Source organism: Theobroma umbraticum, unplaced genomic scaffold (assembly GCF_002168275.2).
Source record: "Theobroma umbraticum cultivar Fairchild unplaced genomic scaffold, ASM216827v3 scaffold_95.0, whole genome shotgun sequence".
NCBI lineage: Eukaryota > Viridiplantae > Streptophyta > Magnoliopsida > Malvales > Malvaceae > Theobroma > Theobroma umbraticum.
The window spans coordinates 2,898,919-2,908,620 of record NW_018397257.1 but is presented as its reverse complement, the minus strand read 5'-3'; positions in this window follow the sequence as shown (position 1 = coordinate 2,908,620).

Below are 9,702 nucleotides of genomic sequence, written 5' to 3'. Positions count from 1 at the left end.
AAGTAAATGAGTGGTTGAAGGGGATGGAAACACTAAGGTTTTTCATGCAATGGCTTTAGAAAGAAAAAGATTAAGTAGAGTGACATACATTAATGTTAATAATCAACAAGTTGATGATCCGCATATTATTAAAAAAAAGGTTTTGAAGCACTTTCAACATCTTTACAGTGAAAAAAACAACCCCTAAACTTGATGATTTAAGATGTGGAATTTTGACATTGTCAAATAAGGCAGTGATGGAACAAAAATATCCTTTCTTAGAGGATAAGGTTTGGGGGATGGTAGGTGATTATGATGGGGACACAACTCCTGGTCTTGATGGGTTCAATTTTAATTTTTTTAAGAAGCAATGGAGGATTACAAAGAATAAGGTAATACATTTTGTGTCTGAATTCTATTATTTTGGAAAATTAGGTCATGGGATTAGTGAAAGTTTCATAATATTAATTTTGAAGATCAAGAATTCGAGTTGTGTGGGTGATTATAGTCCCATTAGTTTTATGGGTAGCATGTATAAGATAATTATTAAGTTACTAACAAACCGATGAAAAAAGTTATTGGTGATCAATTTGCATTTGTAAAAGGTGGCCAAATCTTATATTGTGCTCTCAATGCTAATGAAATGGTTGATTTGTTATGTAAAAATCATTTTGGAAGGTTGATGTTTGAGGTGGATTTCAAAAAGCAAGTGATAGTATTAGTTGGAGCTTTTTGGAGTTCATTAGGATGAAAATGGATTTTGGGGAAAAGTAGCAGAAATGGATCATGAGGTGTGCATACTCTACATCTGTTGCTATTTTGGTTAATGGGTCACCAACGAATACTATTAAACTAAAAAGAAGATTAAGGCAAGGTTGTCATCTATCTCAATTTTAATGCTATATGGTAGTAGAGGTGTATAGTTGTCTCATGTATATGGCTAAAGAGAAAAATCTATGTTGTGGTATTCCTATTGGAAAACAAGATATGTATCTAACTCATCTTCAATATGCTAATGATAACTTGTTATTTTGTATGCCTGACTTGGAAAGCTTACTCAATATGACAAGAGTGTAGAGATGTTTTTAAATGGTCCCTGGATTGAAGATAAATGTTCATAAGGGTAGTTTATTTGGTGTTGGAGTCGATCATTGCAGCTTAAGAAAATGGTTAGAAATAATTCATTGGAATGTAGGATTGTTACCTTCTACAGACGTAGGTTTACCTTTGGGTGCAAATAAAAGTTATATGTAAATATGGAGGCCAGTAGTGGAATGGTTTGAGAACAAGTTAGATAATTGGAAGTCTAAGTTATTATCAATGGGTGGTCATGTCTCTTTTGATTAAATCTGTGTTGAATAGTCTTCCAATTTTCTATATGTCTCTTTTTTAAGTGCCTAACGGTATTCAGATGAAGTTGGAAAAAAAAATCAAAAAAGGTTTCTTTGGTCAAGTAATAAATCTGGTTTTGGAATTCATTATGTTAGATGGAACAAAGTATGTGGTTATAGAGAGTCAAGTGGGTTGGGGTTGATTGATTTAGAGATTAAAATATAACGTTGTTATCAAAATGGGTATGGAGGTTTGGAAACGAATGTGATTGTTTATAGAGACAATTGGTGACTGCAAAGAATAACTACAATCCATGTGCCCTCTTTTTTAACTTAGATGTTTCTTGTAATTCTTTACTATTTGGAAAAATATAATTTCTCCTCTTGTGCCTACAAATAAATTCTTTTCACAAGTTTCATCTAACATGGGTTTTAAGGTTGGAAATGGAAAATTAATGTTGTTTTGACAAGATAAAATGCTAAATGGAATATTACTGCAAGATGAGTTTCTTAGAATTTTTGCTCTTTTAGTCAATAAGGTTGGAACTCTATCTGATTTTGGAATTTGGAATAATCAAGACTGGCTTTGGAGAATAGAGTTAGGACGCTAGTTGCTTGGTTGGGAGTATCAACAATGGACGACTTTATGGTTTCTTTTACGAAATGTCTCTTTGATAAAAAGTTGGATGATGGGTTTGCATGGAATGCTACATCCTATGGTAAATATTCTACTAAATTGTTTTGTCAAATGACGTTACCCTTTCAACAAAACAATTGTAATGTATGGAAGAAAATGTGAATGGGTTATGCACTGATAGAGTGGAGGTCTTTGTTTGGTAATTATTATGGCAGAAAGTAGCTGTAAAAGATGAATTGGGTAGAATAGGTCTTATTGGAAAAGACATGATGCAGTGTGTGTTATGCAATGGTAATCAAGAAACTGTTTGTCATTTGTTTTTCTCATGCAGGGAATCTTGGAAATTTGGAATATATGGTGTGGCAAATAGGGACATTCTCCATTAATCCACAAAGGTTTTTAGGGAATGGTGTTCACTAGTTTTTGGACGTGATAGAGGTAATGTGTGGTTGTTGGCACTTTATGTTATTACTTGGTCTATTTGAAAATTTTGCAATGATCTAATTTTCAATGGTAAAATAAAGGATGCCAGCCAACTGTTTGATCTTATTAAATTAAGAGTAACTATATGGACTAAAGCTAGATGGCCACACATTAAGTACTTAATTGAAAACTTAATTGGAAGTCCTGATAACTTTTTAAGAAACCGAATGTGTGATTTAAAGAGATCAAAAACTTCATGGGTGACTCCAACGAAAAGTTGGTTCAAATTTAATGTGGATGGTGTTTCATCTAGTAACTAAGGGCAAATGGTATTTGGGGGTTACTTAAAGATAGTTCTGGTATAATTATAACTAAATTCTCAAAATCTATTAGAGCTAGAGGTTCAAACTTGGTAGAATTGTTAGCAATTAAGGAAGCATTTGTGATTTATACTCAGTACATGGCTCATTATGCTTACAAGCTTTGGCTAGAGAGCAATTCAGCAAATGTGGTGTTATGGTCTAACAATCATAAAGAAGCACCTTGGAAATTTAGGTAGGTGATTATTCGTGTGGAGTAGTTGTAAGAAACAAATAAGAAATTGGAAGATTACTCATGTATGGTGTGAAGCTAATGAAGATGTTAATGGCCTTGCAAAAGGTGGAATTTTAAGGAAGGATGACTTTATACAATATTCCTTAATGAATAAAGGTCATGTGCATATTAAAAACGGGTGGATGAGATGAGAATGTGGAGTTTGAGGTCTGATTCAAATGAGGATAATATGTTAAGAATTTATGATAAGTTAGGACTTTATTCCTGAAAAGTTTAAATTCAAACTTGATTGAGTCCTCATGGTACATTTTCAAGTTAGAATTTAAATTAATCTAAGAGTCTTGGTATGAGATGTTGTTGATCTGATTAAAGTGTATTATCTTTTTCAAATTAAGCTACTTAAAAGATTGTGGTGATGGTGCAACAGGGAGGTGATTAATGTGCCTTGTGTTGATAGTTTAGATAAGATGTATTATGGTTCGATGCAAATTGGACAGATGTTGGAAGTAGTGGATAGGATTTGGACAAGTGCAATACTTAATGTAGAAATGTTAGAGCCCAGACAGCAGTAGTGGTTGGGCTAGGCATTTATGTGCCAAGGTCATATGGATATAGTTAATTTGTTCAGATATGGACAAGATTAAGGGTTGGATAGATTCATTATCCAACTAGGACATTTAATCTGAAAAAATGTGGATAAGAGTTAGTTTAACTCAGTTACTTTACCTAGAAGTGGACAGCTTCTTAGGGGTTAATTTTGCACGAATTCAAACATCCCCACATCTAGATTTTTTTAAGCTTAGGGGTTTTCTTTCTTAGCAACTTTTCATTATTTGTTTTTACATTTTCCTTTATTGTACCAATAAAGACCAAGGTTTTTCTTTAAAATTTGATATTCATCAATAAAAATTGCATACTTCTCAAAAAATAATTTATTCTGAACAATTATGGTTTATTAATTTAATTTAATTTTTTTATAAGTTTTATTATTTATCATATCATTTTCAAAAATAATTTTTCAATCTTAAATAAGTGTATGGAAAGATGAAAATAAATAAAAAATAAAATTAATTAACCCTTAAAAAGGGAAAAACAATAGGTTAAAAAAACATACTTAAAGGTTTAAAAAACAAAATCGAAAGGCTTCCCAAAGCTATTGCGCTTAGGTGGTATGGATGCGAGTCGAGACAATCAAATTAAACATGAAAGCCTTTTTCTTCTTCCCTTCCTTTTTCTTTAAAACAATGTCATTTTAAGGCTTTAAAGTCTCCCTTAAAACGATATTGTTTCAATTAATGTATAAAAAAAATCTCCCCATTTTTTTCCTTATTTGTTATTTCCCACACTCTCTCTAACACTGGGCCCACTCTTTCTAACTTTACCTTTTTCATTCTAAAAATTGGTGTTAGACCATCGCCTACTATCGTGCCTATCATCTTTAGTTACTCAATATGTCAAATTTTATGCAAAAGACATTGTTTTCTTCCTTTTGACCGCCTCTTACCTTTATTTGGATCTGTTAGTCCAAAAAAAGTCCATATTTCACTAGAATATCTAAGAAAAACCAAACCTTTCCTTAAAAATATCTCAAAAAATCGAAGGCTCCCATTTTTTGTTGTTGTTTTGCCTTCTCTATGTTTGAGTTTTGATTAGTGTTGGTGGAAGGGTTTTTTATATCCTTCGATTCAATGGTTTTTTATACCTTATCTCCTAGGTGCGTGTAGACTGGTCAACAATGGAAGCCATTTCTTTTCGACCTTTTTTGGCTTTGATACCAACTATCACGTGTTAAGACTTTTGACCAACTTGTATGACCTTAAACTTAGGGAATTAAGCACAAGTAAGCCTCAAAATCCATAAAAGTGAAGGCTCAAGAAAGGAAATATAGAAAGAGCTTTAGAGAAATGTAAAGGATTTTTATTTTTGAAAAATGTTACAAATGAGGAGAATTAGGTATTTATAGGCTGATACCCGCTTGTTATATAAGATTAGGTTACAAGGTATGGATAATGATAAGAGATTTAATTTGAAGAGATAATATTCTATTTAAATCCAAATCTTAATCTAATCTAGTAAATCTACTTATAAACCTAGCTATATATATTAGCAAATTCAAGAGTTCAAATCAGATCCCGCTTTTACGAGTTTGTAGACAATTACGCCCTTGATATGCCTAAAAGCTTACTATATGGCTTCTTGGGCTCTTTGGCCTATTTGGGTTACTTGATCTACTTGGGTTGCTATCTATTAGGCTGCCCAACCTGTTTGGGTTGGTTTAAACTTTAGACTGTGATATCCTCACCCACTTAATCTAGCAATGCCTTCATTGTTGAAAGATGTGTGTCTTTGTGCACTATCACATCACGACCTTCCTCTTACACGTCTTTGCCTTAAACAACCTCGTTTTGTGCAGTTTTAGCTTGAACACATTTCTTTAGAATATGTTATCTCTATAGGCACTTGTTGCGAACCAATCCACCATTGTCTAAGTTTTTTTATCTTACAAGAGCTCAATTGGTCTCAATGATTTTACGTCGATGTCGTGGGCTTCTTGGCCTTCATTTGTGGTTGTCTTGTGGTCAATGATCTTGGTCTTTCTTAGACCATATGACATTCCATTTACTTTGGTTGCTCCTCTCGGAGCAACATGATGCTACTTAATCTTTGTGCACTCTTATGGTTCCCTGGCCGCAGGTGATGGCACTCCTTATTACTGCATTAGTATTTCTCTTGGACTTTAAAGGTTTCCTCTTCCATGTGCAACACTAAGCTACCCAATTGTGACCATTCATTAGGTCCCTCTACATGTTGGTTGCCACTCTTATTGCTTGAATTTTCCTTGTCCATTATGATGGCCACGAGCTATATACTCATGGGGTAGTTCCTCGTCATGTGTGGTTCATAGCACAAGAAGCATTTGATGAACTTCCTTTCCTTGCCCTTCCACTTGGTGAATGGCTTGGTTCAGAGTGTGGTGACTTCTTATCAACCTTATCCTCCGATCCATTATCACTTTTTTCATCACCGTTGCTTTTTTTCTTAGGCTAATATGAGCCAAGCTTGATTAGACTCTCGACCATCACTATGGCTTGTGTAAGGTCTTGCATGCCTCTATGTTGAAGCTCTTGCTTCGCCCATGGCCTGTAATCATTCATAAATGCGAATAACACCTTTTTCTTGTTAAGATTGATAACTAGCAACAACAATTCAAAGAATTATTTAACATATTCTCTTACCTCACTTTGTTGGGTTAATCTACTAAGCTTCCCATGCACCTCATCTTTAACATACTCAAGATAGAACGGCTTTCAAACCTTTTTTCAAAACTTCTCCCAAGTGCTGATGGCTACTCCCTTAAGTTTCTCATCACGCCTACACCACCAAGTACATAGTGGTTGAATTAATGATGCTTATTGCTTTAAAGTATTGTTCCAAGCTTCACAAAAAGTTGTTGACATCATTAGCCTATTTTTAGCCTCGAAACTTTTTAGGCTTTGGCATTTTCAGCCGAGCCTTCATTAGAGCAATTGGCCCACCACCTTTCATGTTTGCCTTCATTGTGACAAGTTTGTCCCTTGAGTCTTATTAAGTTCCTTAACTAGTTCCTCTAGTGCCACATCTCGCTGATTCAACCTATCCATCGTCTCATTGAAAGTTGACTGTAACTCCCCATAAAACTAGTCGTTTCAAGCCCTAACTCTTCCATGCTGGCTTGGACCACTTCAAATCTGTCCCTCATGTCTCCTAAGGTCACCTTCACCTTGGATCCTTGACCACCAAAAGTGGACATTATGTCCTTTAAACTTGGCTTACCTCGTTTGGCTACACTTCTAGTCTCATTCATTTCCTAGGTAAGTAAGGACTGGTCAATAGTGGAAGCTATCTCTCTTTTCGATTCTTTTTGGCTCTGATAACAACTGTAACATGTCAAGACTTGAGCTTAACTCATGCAACCTTAAACTCTAAAAATTGAGCTTTAGTAATCTTCAAAACCCACAACGATGAAAACGTAAGAAAAGAGAAAAAAAGAGCTTTAGAGAAATGTAATGGATTCTTATTTCTCAAATGTGTTATTGTTGTTGAATTTACCACGCAAGTGTATGTATCGTAACAAGTAATACAATAGTAAGTAGAGTGTCGAATCTTCTAGAGAATTGTACCAACTTTAGCTAAATCCTAAAATTAACAAAACTTAATCTTATTAAAGCAAAAAAATTAAAGTGATTAATTAAAAGCAAAACCAAAACTAAAAAATAACTAAATTAAATCTAAAAGTTGATAGGAAAAACTTTACTAGAAAAACTCAATTAATAAAAAGCCTATAATTACAATATCCCTTATCATTTTATCTTAATCTTGTTTCTCTTTAAGAAGTTACTTAAATGGCTTGAGTTGCTAACCCAGAGTCTCAATATATTTATAAGTCTCTGTCAAGGTTTTTATAAAAACATCTTTCCTAATTAATTTACTGTATATGTATGTAAATTCAATTGAAGAAAGATTTATTAAGTTTATGCTCCAATCTTAGATACATATGACATATAGGAATATGTCTATCCTATATGTAAATCAGTCATCTAATCAACTAAGTGAATTTGAACATTTACTATTCTATTCATGGCCTACTCTAAACTCCCTCTGTCAATTAATATTTAGGTTTTCAGATCCACTAATCGGGGATCAAGTAATTAGAAGTATTAAACACAGAATTGGAATAAAAAATTCATATTTCATTAATCATAAATAAAAGAGATATAAAGAATTCAAACTACATGTTGCGTTCAATTGTAATCCTAGACAAAGTAAATTAGTCCATGTTGAAAAATAAAGACATAATCCAAAGAAATTGAACCATTGTAACAATTCAAGAAAAACTAAGAATAAAAAGAGAAAAACGGGAAACTAAGGATTTATCAGATCTTCAATCTTCAATGTTGCACAATCTTTCTAGCTTTCTTTGTTGTTTTGAGGCCACTTTTCTTAAGAGAAAACCTAGTTAAAACTTCTCTTTTGATTGCTCTAAAAGTCCCTTTGTATAGCCTCAAAAAAGATCTAATTCCGACTCTACGTAGAAAAAGGAAAGCCAAGGTGTTGAAGTGGTGCCACGACAATAGCTTTCTAGTGTTATCATGCCTCAACTTGGGGTGGATGTATAGCATCTCATGGCACAATAGCATTGGCTTCTTGGCATCACAGGTTTTAGCTCTCAAGTGGCACTATGGTGCCTCTTCTCATCACTGCATCGCAGAGCCCATGTCTTCATGGCTGCGGTGCCAAAAGGCTCCATCTTGCCTTATGCTGTCTTTGTTGCATTACTTCATCTTGCGAAGAGATTTTCTCCTTCTTCTAAGCTGAAATGGATAAAGTGGTAAATATGAAAGTTGTATCCATGTCTCGTAACTTTCTATTGGCTCAAGAATCAAGTCAATTGGACTTCCAGAATGAGAGTTATACTCAAAATGCTGCAGCATGTATGAAAAAAGCACTAGCCATACTCGCGCTCTTCATCACTAATTGAGGTGTTTTCATTTAAGAACTTTCAAAAGCAATAAACTAAATAATTAATAACTAAACCAAAAGCAATTCAATATAAAATTAAACTAAATGACTTAAATTAAAATAACGCAACAAGATTTAACTAAACTAAGAAAAACAACTAAAAACTCCTAATTTCAAACCTAAATCTCAAGAACTTAATTAGTTAGTATCCGAAGTGTGGCAAAATAACTCCATGTAATAGAGTTATCTATTACAAAAGTGGAGAGTATGGTATTTATAGGTTGATAGCCCCCCTTGTTAAATAAGATTAAGTTATAAGATAAGGATAATGATAAGGGATTTAATTTGAAAGGATAATATTAAAATTAAATCCAAATCTTAATCTAATATAGTAAATCTACATTTAAACTTTGATATACATTAACAAGTCCAGGAGTTCAAATTAGATTAAACTTCTAAGTGTATGCAAACAATTACACCCTTGATATGTGAGTAAGGCCTGTTAGGCTCTCTGGCATTTCTGGGATACCTAGCTTGCTTGGGCTGGTAAGCTGCGTGGGCTAATCTAAACTTTTTGATCATGATAGTCCTCATCAACATAGCCCTAGACAAAACTTACGTCTCGATCCTTAAATATATAATATAACTTACACTTTCAATATAAAAAAATACCATAATTCCTAAATAACCATGAATTATTTAAGAAAATTCAAATATGTCATTATTCAATTATAATGTTGAACTAAGACCCTGCACTTTTACTTTGAGCTAAATAAATTCTAATGATTAATGGTTAACTAGTTGTTGTTAGTAAAAATGCCTCTTGTCCATTCTATGCCATATGGCATTGATGTGACATATTGACTTATCATAATGGATGATGACATAGTATACCGATGTGGCCATGTGACATTCATCCTCCACATCAGCACTACAAGAGGATAAAATAACAAGTGGCACTTTGAGTAATGGTAATTAGTCAACTATTAATCATAAAGACTTATTTGACCCAAAATAAAAATATAGAGGCTTAATCAAACATAATAGAAGAATAAGGATTTATTTGAATTTTCTTGAATAAATCAAGAGCATTTTCAAGCACTATGTAAAAAAAAATCAATAAAACCAAACAAATAAACCAATCATCAAACTAGCATAAAACTATATAAAATCCATCATAAAGTTTAACCAAATTTGCTAGTCCACCAATATGCTAGTTTATTTTATCATGCAGGTGAAATGTGTTAAAGAGATGTAGTAGTTAGTTTATTGGCATAA